The sequence below is a fragment of the Salvia hispanica genome, chromosome 6, assembly GCF_029641045.1.
Source record: "Salvia hispanica isolate PSC_SH4W2 chromosome 6, Shi_PSC_v1, whole genome shotgun sequence".
NCBI classification, from domain to species: Eukaryota; Viridiplantae; Streptophyta; class Magnoliopsida; order Lamiales; family Lamiaceae; genus Salvia; species Salvia hispanica.
Genome location: NC_142697.1, coordinates 32,744,495 through 32,765,197, shown reverse-complemented (window position 1 = coordinate 32,765,197; position 20,703 = coordinate 32,744,495). Strand labels below are relative to the sequence as shown.

The window sequence follows — 20,703 nt, the reverse complement described above, 5'->3', positions numbered from 1 at the left end:
AGAGAAGGAAGAAGCGAGGCTTGAAGACGTTGCTGTCGTACGAGATTTTCCCGATGTTTTTCCCGAGGAGTTACCTGGACCGCCGCCGGATAGACAGTTAGAGTTTACGATCGACCTTGAACCTGGAGCCGCACCTATATCGAAGGCACCATACCGCATGGCGCCTAAGGAGTTAGAGGAATTAAAGATTCAGCTGCAAGAGCTCATGGACTTAGGTTTCGTTAGGCCCAGTGTTTCGCCATGGGGCGCACCGGTGCTCTTCGTTAAGAAGAAAGACGGGTCAATGAGAATGTGTATCGACTATAGAGAGTTGAACAAATTGACCCTCAAGAACAAGTACCCTTTGCCGAGGATAGATGACCTGTTCGATCAACTCCGAGGAGCTGGAGTGTTTTCTAAGATGGATTTGAAGTCCGGATACCACCAGCTGAAAGTGCGAAAGGAGGACATCCCCAAAACCGCATTCCGAACCAGATATGGTCACTATGAGTTCGTTGTGATGCCGTTCGGTCTGACGAATGCCCCAGCCGTGTTTATGGACTTGATGAACCGAGTTTTCCACCCGTACCTAGATACGTTCGTCTTAGTGTTCATAGATGATATCTTAGTCTACTCGAAGGATGAGAAGGAGCACGCGGAGCACCTACGGGTCGCGCTGGAGACGTTGAGGAAGGAGAAGTTTTACGCCAAATTCAGCAAGTGTGAATTCTGGCTGAAGGAAGTCAACTTTTTAGGACACATCGTGTCAGCAGAAGGAATCCGAGTGGACCCCGCCAAGGTTGAGGCGGTGCAACAATGGAAGTCGCCATCGACACCGAACGAGATTCGGAGTTTCCTGGGTTTGGCATGATACTACCGAAGGTTCATAGAAGGGTTCTCTAAGATAGCGAGACTAATGACCCAGCAGCTCAAGAAAGGAACCAAGGTGAACTGGACACCGGAATGTGAAGCGAGCTTCCAACTTTTGAAAGAGAAATTGACCACAACACCAGTGCTAGCTGTGCCAGAGCTTGGAGTGAACTACGTAGTTTACACCGACGCTTCGAAAGTCGGATTAGGATGCGTGTTGATGCAGAACAACAAGGAGATCCCTTACGCGTCGCGACAGTTGAAACCGCACGAGTTGAACTACCCTACCCACTATTTAGAGTTAGCCGCAGTAGTACATGCCCTAAAGATTTGGAGGCACCATCTCTACGGAGTTAGGTGTAAAAATCTTTACGGACCATAAGAGTTTGAAGTACTTCTTCGAGCAGAAGGACCTGAACATGCGACAACGGAGATGGCTCGAGCTGGTGAAGGACTACGATTGTGGTATCAACTACCACCCTGGCAAGGCAAACGTGGTAGCAGATGCTTTAAGCCGTAGAGACCATTCGCAACTCGCTGTTTTTCTAACAGAAGAGAAAAGTTTAGTACGAGAGTTGAGTAAGCTGCGGATAGAAGTAGTTAGAACACCCGATACCGTGGAAGGTCGAATCGCCGCGTTAGTAGTAGAACCTGATCTAAGGACGAGGATCGTTGCAGCACAACGGCTAGATGAGAAATTGGAGGAGATTCGAGTCGAAGTAAGGACCGGTGAATCCGGAAAGTTTAGCGAGGCTTCCGACAACGCTCTCACCTTTGAAGGGAGACTATGCGTGCCGAACGATGAAGGACTCAAGAACGAGATCATGAGCGAAGCTCATGAAACCCCATACAGTGCTCACCTCGGGAGCACGAAGATGTACCAGGACCTGAAGAAGTTCTTTTGGTGGAACGGAATGAAGAGAGATGTCGCAGCTTTTGTGGAGCGCTGCTTAGCCTGCCAACAAGTGAAAGCCTTACACCAACGACCGTACGGGAAGCTGCAACCGCTTGAGGTACCCGAGTGGAAATGGGAGCGCATCGCTATGGACATCGTGACTGCATTACCAAAGACCCTCAAGGGGAACACCGCGATCTGGGTGATCATAGATCGACTTACCAAGAGTGCGCATTTCGTACCAATCCCCGTAACCCATGGATCGGACAAGCTAGCCCGAATCTACATTCAAGAGATCGTGCGATTACATGGAGTCCCAGTGACGATTACGTCTGATCGTGACCTGAAGTTTACCTCGAAATTTTGGATTAGTCTACAACGCGAGCTTGGAACACGCTTAAACTTTAGCACCGCTTTTCACCCTCAGTCCGATGGACAGTCCGAAAGAACGATACAAACTCTCGAGGATATGCTAAGAGCCGTGGTGCTCGACCGAGGCGGAAGTTGGGAGACCGCACTCCCTTTGATCGAGTTCGCCTACAACAACAGCTTTCAAGCAACAATTGGCATGGCGCCATATGAAGCACTTTATGGGAGAAAGTATAGATCTCCGCTCTACTGGGATGAAGTTGGCGAACGAAGAGCGCTTGGAATCGATGCAGTCGAAGAAATGGTCGAAATCGTTCGACAAATCCGCGCGCGAATGAAGGAAGCTCAGGACAGACAGAAGTCGTACGCCGACGTTCGACGGACGGACATACAGTTCCACGTTGGCGATAAAGTTTTCCTCAAGGTATCCCCATCGAAAGGGATAACGCGTTTTGGAGTCAAGGGCAAACTGAAACCACGTTTTATCGGGCCGTACGAAATCCTAGAAGAAGTAGGACCCGTAGCTTATCGTTTAGCGCTGCCGCCCAGCCTTGGGAACGTGCACAACGTTTTTCATGTGTCGCAGTTGCGAAAATACGTGTTCGATCCGAAGCATGTGATTCGTTACGAGGATATTGCTGTAAGCCCGGATCTGAGCTACGAGGAGCAACCCCAGATAATCTTAGATCGAAAGGTCCAAACCTTGAGAAATAGAATCACTGCCTTCGTAAAGATTCAATGGAGAAACCACGGGCCCGAGGAAGCCACGTGGGAGCGTGAGGATGAGATGATAACTCTATACCCAGAACTCTTTCCATAAAGGTACCAAATTTCGGGACGAAATTTTTTTTTAAGTGTGGTAGGATGTAACATCTCGGAATTTAGAACCCTAATTTTAGAGCCCTAGAATTAATTGTTGATGACGTGGAATCGAGAATGCATTTATTTCATGAGATGATATGGTCGAATTGAGTCTAGGGTTTGCGTTGAAAGTTTGAAAAGTCAAACCTATGGATTTAATGATGTGGCATGTGATATATTAAATTATGAGATTATGTGGAAAATTATTTGTGTAAGGGTGAGTGAGAATACTAGAGAAAATTTCCATAAATACTTGTCACCCTAATTCTTGTAATTTTCGAACCCTAGACCCCCTTTGAAGAGAAATTCTATTTCTCCCGGATTTAATTTAATCCTTGGGATATTTATCCAAATTAAATCCAAGACCCAATTATTTCCTTATTTTAAAGAGGGGAAAAATCGACACCCCTTGTGCCTTGTGATTTTCGAAAATCTCCAAAATAAGGGAGGGAGTATTATTTTTATTTTAATTGATCCTTTATTTGATTTCCTTCCATACCTAGAATTTAAATATTCAACCAAATCTTTCCATACTTCAAGAGATCTTGCCTTAACTTATTCTAGACAATATTTAAAATCCATGCCTTATTTAAGAAGGCAAATAGACGCCTCTTTTGACTCCAAGTGGGAGAATTCTTAATTTTATTTTGTTCCGTGATATTTTATTTTACTCCGTAAATTATACCAAAACGAAACCATGGCTAATTAGAGGACCTAATTTTCGAAAATTGCCATGCTTGATACCTAGTCTATTTTTGTTAATTCTTCTTCCCTACTTCACAATATTATTTTATTGTGTAGAATAAAATCTTACCAAATATTCTATTCTAATTACCTAAAGCTCTTGTTGAGCTCTATAAATAAGAACCAAAACCCCAACCCTTGCCCCCATAAATTTCGAAACCCTCCCCCATACACTCTCTCAAATTTTCTTCTTCTACTCTCCAATATTTTGCTATCTTTTGGAGAAGAATTGAAGTTTAATCCAAGAACTTTGAAGAATCAAGGCTAATACTTGTTTTCTACCGATCGTTTTTCTCTAAAAGGTATTTTGTTTAAGAGTTATGCTTGTTCTTCTTCTACTTCTTCTTTTTCTTCTTCTAACCGATTAATCGGCCTTCTTGAACCCTCATGCATCTTGGTTGAGTGAAAGAGGGATAAAAAGGGGTGTGGGAACATGTATGTGTGTGTGTGTATGCGACGTGTGTGTGTGTAGTGTTTGTATGGTGTGTGTTTGATGGTTAAATAATCTTGTGTGATAAACATGATCTTGATTAATTAGTAATGATAAGATAAATCATTGGGAAAAAGGGAAAGGTAATAAGACATGCATGAGTACGAGTAGTATTGAACCTAATTTGTGATATGTGCCTATGTGATTAAAAGGTGAAACTTTGGTTGCGAAGCCGGATAACGGAAAAGCGAAACTACTTGAAAACTAAGCAGTCGAGGTGGGCTTTACTCTTAAAACTCTCTTTTATTTTTGTCAAAAATATTGATTGGTGTTAAAAGGGTGGTTTAACTGTTATGTCATGCCTATGTCTGTTTTATTGTGATATTGTGCGCCTGATGCCTAGTTTGTGAGTTAGCTCCATTGGGCTAGGGCTATGGATATGTTTATACGAATTCGGGTCTGAGTATGGGCCGCAAGCCCTACCAGGCTGTGTACACGAGGGGATCGGGAGCCGTCCTTGCTAGTCGGCCGGTCTTGTGGGCGAAAAGTGTGGCCACACTTTCGTCGCACCATGGAATGATTGTGATTGTTATTTTGATGAGGAAAATGGAGAGTTATTATGATTGGCCAGTCTATGGAAAATATATTTTGTGATACTCGTGATATATCTCTTATAACTGCTTAAAACTCGAGTTCACTTTGTAAGGGTGGCATAACCTATAAAATGTTTTGGCAATGAGCTCACTGAGTATTTCAAAATACTCAGCCCTGCATGTGTTTTCCTTATGTGCAGGTTGAATGATGACGAGCGGTGGCGGGTGTTGAGCAGTTTAATTAATTAATATGGACATTTTGAACTTCAAGCGTAGTTGTGTCTTCATACATAGCTATACTTTCTCTTGGTCGTTTTCCGCTGAATTTTGATACACTTTAGAATTTCTTTTGGAATATTTGCATCTTGCCTTCGGTTTGAGGCCTTAGCCTTTTTCTTGTGACTTTGTCTTGGATATTATGTCGTACTCCTAAGATATTTTGATCGTCATTTATGATATCTTCTTTCCTTTAAACTTCTAGGTTAAGTTGTTGCATTAAATACTCTGATATTTCTTCCAATTCTTTTGGTCAGTACTCTTTAAATGAAACCCTAGCCTATGTTTACTTCTTTAGAGTCGGTTTTGGGTAGCAGCCGCCGCATTTATTATACCCTAGGAGGGCGGGCTGTTACAGTATTCCCTCCGTCCCATAAAAGATATCACACTTGTGAGACGACACGAGATTTTAGGAGGTTTTGTTTTGTATGTTAAATGGAGAGAGAAAATATAATTTTTATATTTATGTGAGAGAGAACTTTTTCCTAAAATAGAAATGTAACATCTTTTATGAAACAAACTAAAAAGGAAAGTGTAACATCTATTATGAGACGAAGAGAGTACGGCTATTTATTATACATATAAGCTACCTCGCCCCATTTATATAGTACTATTGATTTGTTATTTAAATGAAATATCAATCTTTCTTCTATTTCATTTATATATATATAATAGAAATACAAATAAAATAGAACGATTGATAACTTCATTTGTAAAATGTCACTTTAAATAAGAAATCAACAAAGAAAATGACTTATTTCAAGTGGTATGGATGAAGTTCTACTACTTTTAATCACGTACGGTTTTTAGTCCCAAACACTAGTAATTTTAATAGTGAATAACTATATATTCCCTCAATTTCTTAAATTATTAACTCTTTTGTTTTTGGTTAATTTCTTAAAAATAAAATCTTTTTATTTTAAGACATGAACCTCACTATTCACTAATATTAATTTTATTATTATTTTTGTTTCTTCTATCTTATTTTTATCATATTTTCTCTTGTTTCTTTATTCCGAACTTCACATTAAAACCTCTGACATTTTTTCATATTTTTAAGAACTGGAGACGACGTATTTATCACAAAGCACCTATTATATTTTATTATTATCTTAAATTTTAAATTAACGAGGGACGGAGGGAATATAAGATTGTAAGTATTTTTTCTTTAGAAATTTCTGAAAATTAAATAAATCCAAATCAAATGCGGGTTATTGGTAACAAGGGAATGGATACATGTGTGTCGGTAGTTAGGTGACAAAGTTATGTGGAGTAGAAAGTCTAGGGATTATTTTTTATATTCTGAAACGTTGTCAACATATTAATTTTGGTTTGTAATATTTGAAATTAGTGGAGCTAAGTATAGTATTTTCAAATATTACGGACTAAAATTAATAGCTTATAAAGTTTGCAGACAAAAGAAAGGTTATCTCTCTTTGTCCTTTTATAGTAGAGACATTTCTTTTGAATACGAAAATTAAAAAAAATTGCATTAAGTGAGTTGAGTGAAGAGAGAATAAAATAGGAAACGAAAACGGCACAGAGATAGAGATATGAAAAGGAAATAAAGTACTCCCTCCGTCCCACAAAAGATGTCACACTTGTGGGACGGCACGAGATTTTAGGAGGTTTTGTTTTGTGTGTTAAATGGTGAGAGAAAATATAATTTTTATATTCATGTGAGAGAGAACTTTTTTCAAAGAGGGAAATGTGACATCTTTTGTGTGACAAACTAAAAAGGAAAGTGTGACATGTTTTGTGAGACGGAGGTAGTAGTAAGAGAGACGAAATATGTTACTCCCTCCGACCCATAAAAGTTGAGACAAAACTTTTGGGCACGGAGATTAAGAATTTATATTAAATAAATAGGAGAGATGAAAAAAGTAGGAAAGATAAGAGAGAGTAAAGTAAATAATGGAATAAAATAAGAGTGATTAGATGATTTGTCTTTTGTTATAAAAGGAAATGACTCAACTTTGTTGGGACGAATTGAAAAGGAATACGACTCAACTTTTATGGGACGGAGGGAGTATTTTTTTGCCAAAAAAAAAAAACTCAATTATAGTGGGACAATAAAAAAGAAATACAACTCCGCTACAAAGGGACGGCTGAGAATATGTACTAGAAATATTGACATGTCTAAGTCCACATCGTCAACTCAAATTGTCACGTTTCAATTTTTGTTTTAAAATAATCGAAATAAATCTTCTAAATATTCGCTTCATTCCATTGAAGATAGACCAACTTTTCTTTTTAATTTATTCCAATCAAAATGATTTATTGCTAAAAATTAAAATACTTTTATCTCTATTTCTATCTTATTTTTTACTTAATACTCCCTCCGTCCCGCTAAAGATAGGCACGTTTTCCTTTTTAGTTTGTCCCAATTAAGATGACACATATCCTTTTTAGGCAACTTTCTCTCTCCAATTAATACACTCAACCACTTTTTCCCACTCCTATTAAAATATACATCTTTCTTTATCTCTCTACTTTAATACTTACACCCACCTTCTCTCTCTAATTAAACACTTTAACCAATAACTCCTAAAATCTTGTGCTGGCTAAGCAATGTGTCATCTTAGCCAGAACGAAGAGAGTACTAAAATTAAACTACATAAAATCTTATAGCCCATGAAAAGACTCATTTTCCTTGGATTCCTTTGTATGGGGCCATCACTGAAATTACATGTGCTGTCAACACTATCACAGTTATTCGCAGGGTCTAGACAGTGAATAACCAGTATAAATGTTGCAGTACTACTCCTTTATTTATCGTCTTTCCCCCACCACTTGCTTACCTTTTCGTTTTGGTTTATTCACCATACTAATTTTATTCTCTATGTTTAGTATTCAATGCACTACCGAAATATTGGAAAACAATTGTCAATATATACTTAACGTTATAAACGGGTCAAATAATATTTCTTTCTTTATTACTCACTCTGTCACCGAATACTTGACACAATTTGTCATTTCGGTCCCTGAATACTTGACACAGTTCACTTTTTTCCATTTTTGGTAGTGGACCCCATATTCCACTAATTCATTCCTACTCACATTTATTATAAAACTAATACTTTAAAAGTATGACTCACATCCCACCAACTTTTTCAACACACTTTCCATTACATTTCTTAAAACCCGTGTCAGGCAGGGGCGGATCCACCTTAAGCATAAGTGGGGCATTTGCCCCTCCTCATATTTGTTACCATATGTATATTTTTTTTATTTTTCATTTTATTGCTTTTAATCGTTTACTAAATGCCTCTCCTCAGGTTCTTAATACTCCTTCGTATATAAATTTGCCCCCTTCCCTACAAATTCCTGGCTCCGTCCCTGGTGCCAGGTCAAACTGTGTCAAGTATTTGGGGACGGAGGGAGTATTATTTATCGATAAACAGAGTAATTTTTTTTATCCAACTCCAACATATTTTTGCGATCCAGACATCTAGTACTACAAGAAAATGGAGTGTCATATACTAAGAAAAATATACGTACATTTTTCTTTTAGTCCATCTGTTTGTTTTTTAAGTCCATTCAACAAGAAAATTATACATTTACAAATTTTTTAGGAGTATATGACCCTCCATCTTAGGAGTATATGTCCTTTTTTACAAATTTTCTTGTAGTATATTACACTCCATTTTCTTTTAGTCAATTTGTTTGAGTGGAAATGAATAAGATGGCGGAATAAGAAAAATATACATTTTTTTAGTCCATCCAATAAAAATTATACATTTACAAATTTTGAAAACGTATATTCAACTACCTGTCGATTTCACTCTATCTTCATTAATATCCCAATTACTACCTTTTTTTCCTCTACATATTAGTATATTTCAACTATATTTCGTAGCTCATTCAGATACTCCATTACACAACAATTTCTAAAATTTTGTCGGTCAGCAAGTTTGACATACTATATTTGTTCGTATTTAATTTAATTGCTTAAGCAAGATACTATATAGTGAAAAATGGAATTAGGGATTCTTAACTACGCTTATTCAAGAATTGATATGTTTTAAAAGTTCATACAGTGTTTCTATATCTGTTAAGATGCAGTGTCTTAAAAGCTTATAAGATGTGAAAGTATTTGGATGATCGTGCTTATATGCTAGAGATTAGAGAAAGTTTTAGTTAATGAAAAAAATTGAATAGAGATGCAATCCAAAAAATATATGTGTTGAGAACTTACTTTTAGATATTAAAACTTATTTTCAAATCTCATAAACTGTTTAACAAAAATGAAAACATTATTATATATACTATTGGTCTTATTTGATTAATTATGTCTACATTCTTTGGTCATAAATTTATCATAGAAAATTCTCTCCGTTTTTATTCCACCTTTCTTTTTCCTCATTGTCCATAAAAATCAATTTTTTGTTAATCCCCATTTTCAAACGAGTGAAGTTTTGATCTGATAATAGTATCTTCCATTGCAATGAAAATTAGAAGTGATAAACAAAGCACACCTAAGAAGTCTTAGCAGTTAAATAAGCCCAAGTTATAGTTGTTGGTTGAGACCCAAACCTTCTAATTCGAAAAGCCCAAAACACATGAATGCCAAACAATTGTATCTCAATTGCCACTCATGGATAAGGAAGCAATGGATAGTAGAACATTACTTAGAAAGTTCAACATAAGATGCAAATAAACTTGAGAAAACAACAATGCCCATTATTCAACATTCAACATCAAAGGTTCAACCTTGTTATCTTCTTCTTTGTGGTGCCACATTTCCTCTACGGCTTCTCATCTTTATCCTGTAAACTCTGCAGTCCATTCTATCAACCATTTAGGCCTTCCATACCAAAGAATCAGACAACCCACAGTCACACCGATTACGAATCCACATCCATATCCGGAAACAACAGTCTGCCAACAAAATCCTTCTAGAATACCATAATCATGACCATCTTCTTCCAGCATGCTTGAATTTCCAATTGTACGAGAGATGGATCCAATGTAGTAGCTGCCTCCGGTTGCTTAACCTCATCTACTTGTAACATCTCTGTAGTGAATTCTGGACAAAAATGGTGACGAAAGGCTACCACAAACTCTTGCCAAGATGCATCCGGGTTGTTCTTCTTAAAGTAACCAAACCATTCGAGCGCCGGAGAATCTATTAACAAAGACACCAGGTATATGCGATCTGATTCTTCAATTAAGGAGTAATCAAAATACCTTTGAATACCATAGATCCATCCAGTGGGGTCGATTCCTGAAAAACGAGGCACCTTAACACCAAGCAATAATTCCTGGCGATTTATGGCCTCGCGCAATTTCCGCAACATGATGCCGAGGTCTTGCATGATGGACTCATGTACAACGTCGTGCAAATCCTCCGCAAGTGGGTTGGTTGTCATGTTGACTATGAACGGGGGAAGAGAACAAATGAAAGCACCAATTTGATAGAACCTCATTCTATCGGGATTGAGCACACCATTTGTAACGAGAACAAAAGAAGATAAACCTAGTTGAAGTGCTAGGTTTCAGAACCAAGAATGAGAATATAAGTTAATTCATATTTCTCAATGTCTTTGATACTAAATTGATCTCCTATATATAGGAGAAAATACTCAAAATTAGATTACATGAATAATTGATGAAATAATAGAAGATATGGAATATCTTAGTTCTCTAATCATTTTATCTTCCCTCTTGTGCGGCTGATTTGGCTCTAGGTTTTGCTTCCTTGATGGGTTGGGCTTGTGAAGACTTCGGACTGCCGCTGCAAGGGCCGGCATAGAGCTACGGATGGCTGGACGCTGATAGACTTGTATCAGAGTCCAAGTCCCCTATCACTTACACCAACAAAATCTTTTTAAATTCATGTTCTATAAAATAACATTCATATTTCAAAATTTAAAATTTGTTGGCCCAGCCTATACCTGCGCACTAGCCATATATAATTAGAGACGTGTATTATTAGAATGATACAATGATAAGGGTATTTCCCTTATCACGATGCCGGAGACGATAAACAAGAAGTCTCGGGAGGCGGAATCCCGTCGACAACTCAAGCTTTAAACAAAGTACTAAAATAAAACAAAAAGAAATGTAAATTTATATATTCATTTTATGATTGAAGAAAATAACAATAGTCCTATTTATAATAAGGATACTAACTTAATGAGCAAGACAAAAGATATGAAAAAGATATGCAATCCCTAAATTATCTAACTAAATAATGCAACTAAATAATAATGCCAGATATGATAGAGATATGGAATAATGAACGTATCAATTCCCCGCGGTTAAAATCCACCTTGTCCTCAAGGTGGGAACCACAAAGCAACGAAGAAAGTTGCGAACATAAGTTTTGGCAAGGTAACCCCTCCTGGATCAAATGTGTGCCTATGCGCAAGATTTGCACAAAGCTGACAAAGGTACGAACATCCGCGGTGGAAAGAAACTCTTCCAATGTCCACAAATAAGTGTTGTCCATGTACGTCATTCTGATTTTGTTAAACAAATCACACAAAGCAGTTGTTATGGAAACACTTGATATGTCACCATTAGCCTTGGAGTCATCAACGCCTACTTTTTCATGTATAACAGCAGAAATTGCTAGAGTAGATAGCAACCCGTTAGTTTCTTTAGCATCATCTTTCCCAGAAAGAGGTCTTTCTGGATCCTCATTTGAACTGTCATCGGCATCATATAATATCTTCTTAGAAACACTGCAACAAGAAGTATCTTTATAGATGTCAGAATCAATTTTGCATTTAACATCTGATTCCACAAAATCTTTTGTCCCATATTGTCCAAATTTATAGCCATTTTAATATGAATCTTCTAGGTTGGAATTCACTCCATCGAAATTATCAAAATTGCTTGGAGATGAATATGCATTTTCACCAGATGGCTGATGTGGCAGTGGTGGCTGCAGCGAGCAATCTGATCGCGGCAACAATTGCTAGGGCTGGTATTCCGGCTGCCAACAGGTAGGCGGCTGTGGTGGGGGTTGATCATATGTCGGGTGTTCCTTAGGTGCACGGTTGGCTGGCAGACCCCAACATGATGGCTTCCACGTGGGTGGCTGCTCGTATGCTGGCCAACTGAACTGCTGGTGTTGGTATGGTGGTTCCCAGCACGACGGCGGTAGTGACTGCCCCTGCTGGAGTTGTTGTGGCGGGTTCGGTGGATACCAACAAGAGTTAGCGTTTGATCGAGGGGGCTGCTGGTGGGTGTATGGATACGGCAGCTGGTCGGTGTTTGGAGGCGGCAGCTGGTAGCCGGAGAACTGGAATTGTGGCTGTGTAGCTGCGTACAGTGGTGTTCCATCGGGTGGGTCAGGTTCTGGGCGCAACGGAGGGAGCGTGGCTGCTGCCCTACGCTCATGCTCAATCAATCGAGTCTCGAGTCGGGCATGCCAAGCGAGGATATATTCCAACGTTGCAGCTATTGAATTCAGTTGCAAGTCTTTAGATGCTTGCGATATCTCCGGCCATGAGCAAAGATTGACTTCGGCCATGAGTTCGAGGATGAAAGCACCAATTTGATAAGGGTATTTCCCTTATCACGATGCCGGAGACGATAAACAAGAAGTCTCGGGAGGCGGAATCCCGTCGACAACTCAAGCTTTAAACAAAGTACTAAATTAAAACAAAAAGAAACGTAAATTCATATATTCATTCCATGATTGAAGAGAATAACAATAGTTCTATTTATAATAAGGATACTAACTTAACGAGCAAGACAAAAGATATGAAAAAGATATGCAATCCCTAAATTATCTAACTAAATCTAAATAATGCAACTAAATAATAATGAAAGATATGATAGAGATATGGAATAATGAACGTATCATATACATACCTGTCATCTTGTTACCGTTTAGATATAACTCTGTAAGTACTCTCAGTCTCCCGATTTCACGCGGATGTTTCCATTGAAATTGTTGAAGGATAATGATAACACCTCAAGATGTGTGCATTTCCAGATATTTGGCGGAATCTGCCCTTCAAGTCGGTTCCTATAGATTGACAATCTTTTGATGTTGGGCATATTGTTGCACATATCATTTGGAAGCTGTCCTGATAAGCTATCATTTATAATTTTGATTTCTCTGAGGGAAGACACGTTGAAAATAGCATGTGGCATGAAACCACTCAATTGATTATTGGACAAGTCTAATACTTGTAACATTGAGATGTTAAACAAAGACGCAGGAATTGTACCGAAGAAAGTGTTGTTGTACAAATAGAGTTCTTCAAGTTGAGGTAAATTACTCAACCATGTCGGTATTTCTCCTGTGAATGAATTGACTCCCGCATTCATCACCTTCGAACGACGCAGTTTAGAGAGCTCAAATGATAAGATCCCCGTGAAACTGTTGGAACTGATGTCCAAATATCTTAGAAACGTTAGGTTTCCGAGATGTGGATCAACAGTTCCAGCAAGGTCGTAGCCAGAGAGATTGAGAGCAGTGACACGGCCGTGTTTGAGGCCACACGACACACCAACCCAATTACAAACTGACGTATTTTGAGACCAATTGGTGCTCAAAATAGCATAAGGGTCGGAAGTGATGGAGTTTTTAAAGGAAATAAGAGCATGCTTATCTGTGATGACAGAATTGAAGGAGAGGGTAAAGCTGCTTAAGAATAAGGTGGAAAGAGCAAAGGAGAAGATAGAAGACTCCATTAATTTGGTGATTGGTTTCATTTGATAGACAGCGATCTTTATAACATATCTATGCCTTATATATACTTAGCATTTACAGTATTACTTATTGCTTAAATGATTTTTATTTCAGTTTCTTTTAAATTATAAGGATGAGTCTTGTCAAAATAATCGTACAAATATACATGTGGGACTATTCGTTCCTTTTGATATTTAGGTTAGTCCTAAATTTGGATTGTTAGAAATTTAAATACATTGCCGAAATTTAGGAAAAACAATTGTCTATATTCATATTACGTGATCAACACAATTCTTCAAATAGTATATGGTGTGAATTAATCTATACATCTATAAAAGGCGAGTTTTGGGCCATTTTGAATGATAATTTTGTGCAAAGGATGTAAATGCAATTAAGGAAAGCTGAGCTGTTATGGCTTTTGTAACTCCTACTAATTCATGCGATTATACATATATTTAGATAAGATTAGATTTAGTTTAATAGTACAACGGTTACAAATGTTATCATTGTGAATATTTATAAGTTTTAAGCATTAAGCTTCTCACGTCCAACAATCACTATGGATTTAAATTGACATTTATTCTCCAAGACGTTTTCAAATTGCCTTCATCATTATTGAACGTTTTTTTGAAAATGCCATGATCATGGTTAATTAGCTAAATAAATGAGAACTTTTCGTTTCTGTTTCAGTGATGAATGGCGCCTCACATCCAATCACTGTATATATATACAGGACTATGATATACACATTACCCTAAAATTCATAGATATATTGAGCATGGAAACGAAATCCGACTCCAGCACATTGCCTATTGCCTCTTCATCCTCCGCCACCATGGAACGACTGCATAGGAATTGACGGTGAATATCCTCCAAAGGTTTGCATACTGAAAAGCTATTGGAGAGTGCGCATAAAGTGTGTAGTACATGGTGGCGACTATGCAAGGATCCCACCAAGTAGCACGTCATTGTTATGGATATTTGACGTCCTGCTGCCACCAAGTGGGACGTCATTGTTATGGATATTTGACGTCCTGCTCTCCGCAATTTTTGGAATATTTGCCGTTGCGCTGCCCGCGAATATGACAACCTGTGTCAAAAATTTGAGAACATTGACTTTGTGCAGTAGATCGTAGCCAGAGAGAATATGTTGAGCTAAAGTTTGCCATTTTTGAAATGTATGGGTTGCTAAAATGTCACGACCACAACTCCCTAGTGCTAGTGAGCGTAGCTATTTCGCGACTAAAAATTCTCAATAATCAAGGGACAACAATAAAAGGATGAAATCACTTAAATCAATAGTATCAAAGGCATATGGGTTCATAGTCAAAACGTGTTCAGAGTATCAAGACTAAGTTCATAGCTTTCTAGCACATAATTCTAGATTTGCAGCGGAAGAGTCCAAGACAAAATAGCACGTATGAAGACATGCTACTTTGGGTTACCTAACTACTTATTTAAAAGTCTTGTCCCAACACCTTCGCCTCCTCGTACACGTTCAACCTGCACATTTGAAAATAACATGCAGGGCTGAGTACTTGATATACTCAGTGGGCACATTGCCAAAATAGTTCTATCTTTAATTGTCAATGCCACAGTTGAGTGATCACGGGGTTTTACTTAAAGGACCCGTGTCACTAAATACTTTTCCTTTTGAAAAGACTTTGATCGCGCAATCACATAACATAGATATACCATATCTGAACCTTGTGTGAACCGGGAATGTGGCCACATTCCACGACGGTCACTGGACCGGCCAACCCCTTTTGTTAGCTCACGGTCCCCTTATGTGTACACTAGTCCGAGTAGGGTTTGCGGCCCTACTGGGACCCGAATTCGTTTTAACTTGAATTGGCATAGCCAAGCAGATAGGTAATCATAAAACAAAACATGGCATGACAACATACTTGAGCAAAGATTCACATTTTCATACTGAAATCACGTTTGAAAGAATGCCCACCTGATATGCTTATTCTTCAATTTGATTATTCGCTTGGACCTCACTTGCCCTTGAGCAATTTATCCTTTGAAAAATAAATAGCGTAGCACGCTAATTAGTACTTGAACTATTTCTCCTTGGAAGGAATGCATGTACCCTATGGTATAGCACCTATGTCCTTAGTCTTGTCTTACATGATTTTCTTAGTTCTACCTCGGCTTCACTACTCTGTAAAACTTAATTATTCACTTTGCTAAGTCCGGAGAACTTCTATTTTCTTGAAAACAAATACTTGAGCATTTAATAAAGTATGGATTCTTGGAAAATTCACATTTAATAAAGTATGGATTCTTGGAAAATTCACATTTAAATCTTTCATTGAATTTTTCTTAAGGTGAGTCGCCTGCCGGTCGGTCCTTCGCGCCTTACTTTAATATGTTTCCATCTTTGAAAACTCGATAAATTTATTTGGGAATTAATTAATTAAGGTTCAAGCTCAAATTCCTTAAATTAATTCCAAGCTCACATAAATAATTCTCGGCTCAAATATTTAATCTCAGCCCAACTTCTCAATTAAAATTGGTCCATGCTCCATTCTCCTTTAAAACATTTAGGACCATTTCACCACTAATTCCATTGAGTCCATCTAACTAATTAAGTCAGCCACCACTTCAAATAATTACTAAAGCCCAACTAAAATAAATAAGGTGGCCCAATAAAGAAAAAAAAAGTGTCCAATTATGCTACTTCCTTCTCCATCGTCATTTCCCCCAAATTCCCTTTCCAATTAAAATCCCTAATCTAGAAATGAAGCGAAGCAGCGGCGCCTCCATCTTTTCCTCACGGTTCTTCGCCGTTTCAATCGATCGCCGAAATCCGATGGCGTATACTTTCTCCTCACGCCTCTCTCTTTCCTCCGTCGTCTCCGGTGAATCAACGCCCACCGTGATCCCTTTCTCCTCCGCGAATTAATTGGTGGAGAGGAGGCGTCGCCTCTCTCCCACGGCGTTGCCCTTGGTGAGCAGTCGTCCCCGGCGGCCGCCTTTCGCTGTTGCTCCAGCGGCGAAGTCACCAATCGAGGGGAAAGGCGCCTAGATCGTGGAACTCAGGTTCGTCATCGCGCCTACGTCGTCAGCCTCGGCGAGTGAAGCCGCTGACCGCCCCGCCTCGCCTCTGCTGCGTCGGCAATCGCTTCGTCGCCGGACAGCCTAAAGCTAAGTTCTTTATACAACTTCTTTTAATTTGTTTGGCAGTAGCTTATGTTTTGAGATGAAGTCTTGTACATGCTAATGTTGTGGGAATCTATGGAGCTCTATGTTCTCTAAGTTCTTGGCTAAACCATGTTGTTCTACAATGATGCAAGAGGGATTTGTTGAGGGGGTTACCTCTCGAACTTGTAGCTTGAATCTCTAGTTTCCAAAATTCTCAAAGTTTACTCTCTCTTTGAAGCTCCTATGGGTGTGGGAGTTGTCTGCAAGAACTCTGCAGAAACTCTACTCCAAGCCCTCACTCTCAAACTTGCCATTGTGGCTGAAAATTCAAAGTGTATGAGAAAGGGAGTTCGAATGTGGTGTGGAGTTATTTATAGGCGAAGTGTGGTGTACCCGTGAGGCCTTAAATGGTTGTTGTACCATTTGTTGTTATGCTGCAGCAAATCTCACTTTTAGAGATCACATTGCCTCTCCTTTATGGCTGCAACTTGGTATTTTATGGGTACCTAGTACTAGTTAGTAATTGGAATTGTTTGATTGTGCAGAGAAGCAGGTGGCTGTTGTGCCAAAGGAGCTGCAGGGCTGACTTGCCTCTTATGGTGATTCTTTGGTCATCTATAACTAAAGAAAAGTTGTCTCCATCCCTATGGTAAGAGCCCCTTTTGTTTTCTTTTGATCCTTAGTGGACAAAAACTGATCTCTACCTTGCAGGTCGAGAAAAACTTGGTTGCCAAGCTGCTGTCCGGGACAGCTTGATACCCCGGCCCAACGGCTGATCGGAAAACGGCCGCAACTTTCGGCCCGGAAAAAGAGACCCGATGCCATTTGTTCCATACACATTTATCTTTCCCTTTCTTTGTTTCCTTTATTGGAAGCCTTGTTCTAAGTATTGTAGTATTTTGAAGATTAGTTGTTCGTTTATTGAGTAAGAATTGCTATTCGAAAATTCCTGACATTCTACAATGTAAATTCCAATTGTTTAGTTCATTTGATTTTCACTTCAAGGTTTTGTTTTGCGAACTATCAACACTAAGCATTAGTAAGTAATGAGTTCTTATTTAACACAACGAAGCAATAGAGCGAAGATTCTTTAGTTCGACATTAAACATCAACGAAAAGGATAATGAAAGAAGCGGGTATTACATTCTACCCTCCTTAACGAAAATTTCGTCCCGAAATTTCGCTTAAGTTACTCAAAGAGCTCTGGGTACTTTTCTTTCATCTTGTCTTCCAATTCCCACGTAGCTTCCTCGTGTCCATGATGCTTCCATAAAACTTTCACTGTTACAATAGATTTATTCCTCAATTCCTTGACCTTCCTATCCAAGATTGCCTCTGGCTTCTCTTCATAGCTTAAGTCTGGTTCCAAAACCATTTCCTCTTGGTGGACTATGTGTTTCGGGTCGAACACGTATTTCCTCAATTGTGATACGTGAAAGACATTGTGTACATTCCCGAAACTCGGTGGGAGTGCCAATCCGTACGCCACAGGACCCACTTCTTCTAGAATCTCGTAGGGTCCGATGAAACGTGGCCTTAGCTTGCCCTTGACGCCGAATCTCGTAATCCCTTTAGACGGAGATACTTTCAGAAAAACTTTGTCTCCCGCCTTGAACTGCAGATTGGTTCGGCGAGCATCCGCGTAAGACTTCTGCCTATCTTGAGCTTCCTTGATTCTCTCACGGATCTGACGGACAATCTCTATCATTTCCTTTACAGAATCCGGTCCGAGTATCTTTCTCTCTCCGACTTCATTCCTGTAAAGCGGTGGTCTACATTTCTTTCCATACAATGCTTCATTTGGGGCCATGTTTATAGATGCTGACAACTGTTGTTGTAAGCAAACTCTATAAATGGTAGTACTAGCTCCAAGTTTCCTCCACGGTTGAGCACTACGGCTCTCAGCATATCTTCCAAGGTCTGGATTGTCCTCTCAGACTGCCCATCAGTCTGTGGATGGAATGCCGTACTGAATTCAATCTGGTGCCTAGCTCTTGCTGCAGGCTTATCCAAATCTAGAAGTAAATTTCGTATCACGGTCTGATGTGATCGTCACCGGTATTCCATGTAATCGTATGATCTCTTGCACGTAGATTTGAGCTAACTTGTTCGATTCGTAAGTAATACGAACTGGTACGAAGTGCGCGCTTTTGGTGAGGCGATCTATAATCACCCAAATAACAATCCTGTCACGAAGTGCGCGCTTTTGGTGAGGCGATCTATAATCACCCAAATAACAATCCTGTCACGAAGTGCGCGCTTTTGTGACCTTGGCAACCCTGTCATGAAGTCCATAGCAATGTGTTCCCATTCCCACTCGGGGATTTCTAGGGGTTGCAATTTCCCATAGGGTCGTTGATGTAGAGCCTTCACTTGTTGACATGCTAGGCACCTTTCTACAAACGACGCTATGCTCCTCTTCATGCCATCCCACCGAAACTGCTTCTTCATATCTTGATACATTTTCGTACTTCCTGGGTGGGCAGTATAGGGTGTTTCATGCGCTTCGCTCATGATCTCATTTCTGAGAACCTCGTCATCGGGTACACATAATCTCCCTTCAAAAGTGAGGGCGTCATCCGCTTCTTCATGATAACTCACCTCTTTTCCCGACCTCACTTTAAGACGAACTTTCTCTAATGTTTCATCACTCCTTTGAGCTTCAACAATTCTGGCCCTTAAGTCTGGTTCAATCACTAGAGTGGCGATCCTACTTTCCACCGTCTCTGGTGCTCCCACTATTTCTAGCCGCATCTTGGAAAATTCTCGTATGAGCTCCTCATTCTGTGTGAGGAAAGTGGCCACTTGGGGAATGGTCTTCCTGCTCAAGGCATCTGCCACTACATTAGCCTTGCCTGGGTGGTAATTTATGCCACAGTCATAATCCTTGACTAATTCGAGCCATCTACGTTGTCGCATATTTAAATCCTTCTGCTCGAAAAAGTACTTAAGGCTCTTGTGGTCCGTGAAGATCTCACATCGAACTCCGTAGAGATGATGTCTCCAAATCTTCAAGGCATGTACCACTGCCGCTAGTTCCAAATCATGAGTGGGGTAATTTAGCTCGTGTGGCCTGAGTTGGCGTGACGCGTACGCAATCACCTTGCCATTCTGCATCAGTACGCATCCAAGTCCAATCTTTGATGCATCGGTGTACACCACATAGCCTGCTCCTGGTGCTGGCACTGCTAGGACTGGTGCGGTGGTCAACTTTTCTTTTAATAGTTGGAAGCTTGCTTCGCACTCCGGCGTCCAATTGACCTTAGCTCCTTTCTTGAGCTGTTGAGTCAGTAGTCTGGCTATTTTAGAAAATCCTTCAATAAACCTTCGATAATATCCAGCCAAACCTAAGAACTTCGAATCTCATTAGGCGTTGTTGGTGACTGTCAACGTTGTACTGTTTCCACCTTTGCAGGGTCCACTCGGGTCCTTTCTGCCGTTACTATGTGTCCAAGGAAGTTCACCTTGTTAAGCCAGAACTCACATTTTCCAAACTTAGCATAGAGTTTCTCGGCTCTCAACGTCTCTAAGGTGGTTCTCAGACGTTTCTCGTGTTCCTTCTCGTTCTTCGAATAGATTAGTACATCATCTATAAGGACTAGGACGAACTTGTCCAAGTATGGATGGAACACGCGGTTCATTAAGTCCATGAACACTGCCAGGGCATTTGTAAGTCCAAAAGGCATTACAGTGAATTCGTAATGGCCGCATCTAGTGCGGAACGCCGTCTTGGGTACATCGTCATGTTGGACTTTCAGTTGGTGATAGCCTGATCTCAAGTCCATTTTCGAGAATACACCAGCCCCTCGAAGTTGGTCAAAAAGGTCATCAATCCTTGGTAGAGGATACTTGTTCTTGAGCGTCAGCTTGTTCAACTCTCGGT

General features: G+C 39.7%; 2 long non-coding RNA genes across 2 annotated transcripts; one reads left to right on the top strand and one right to left on the bottom strand.

Annotated features, from left to right (window-relative positions):
• Nucleotides 1-14,943: 14,943 nt before the first annotated feature.
• On the bottom strand, nt 14,944-16,246 carry LOC125200117 (uncharacterized). The gene is made up of 2 exons (XR_007172676.2): nt 15,631-16,246; nt 14,944-15,173 (listed from the first exon to the last, which is right to left on the bottom strand). It is a non-coding gene; the product is annotated as an uncharacterized LOC125200117 (long non-coding RNA).
• Nucleotides 16,247-16,403: 157 nt separating this feature from the next.
• Nucleotides 16,404-17,824, top strand: LOC148923607 (uncharacterized). The gene is made up of 2 exons (XR_016132974.1): nt 16,404-17,469; nt 17,532-17,824. It is a non-coding gene; the product is annotated as an uncharacterized LOC148923607 (long non-coding RNA).
• The last annotated feature ends 2,879 nt before the right edge of the window (nt 17,825-20,703 follow it).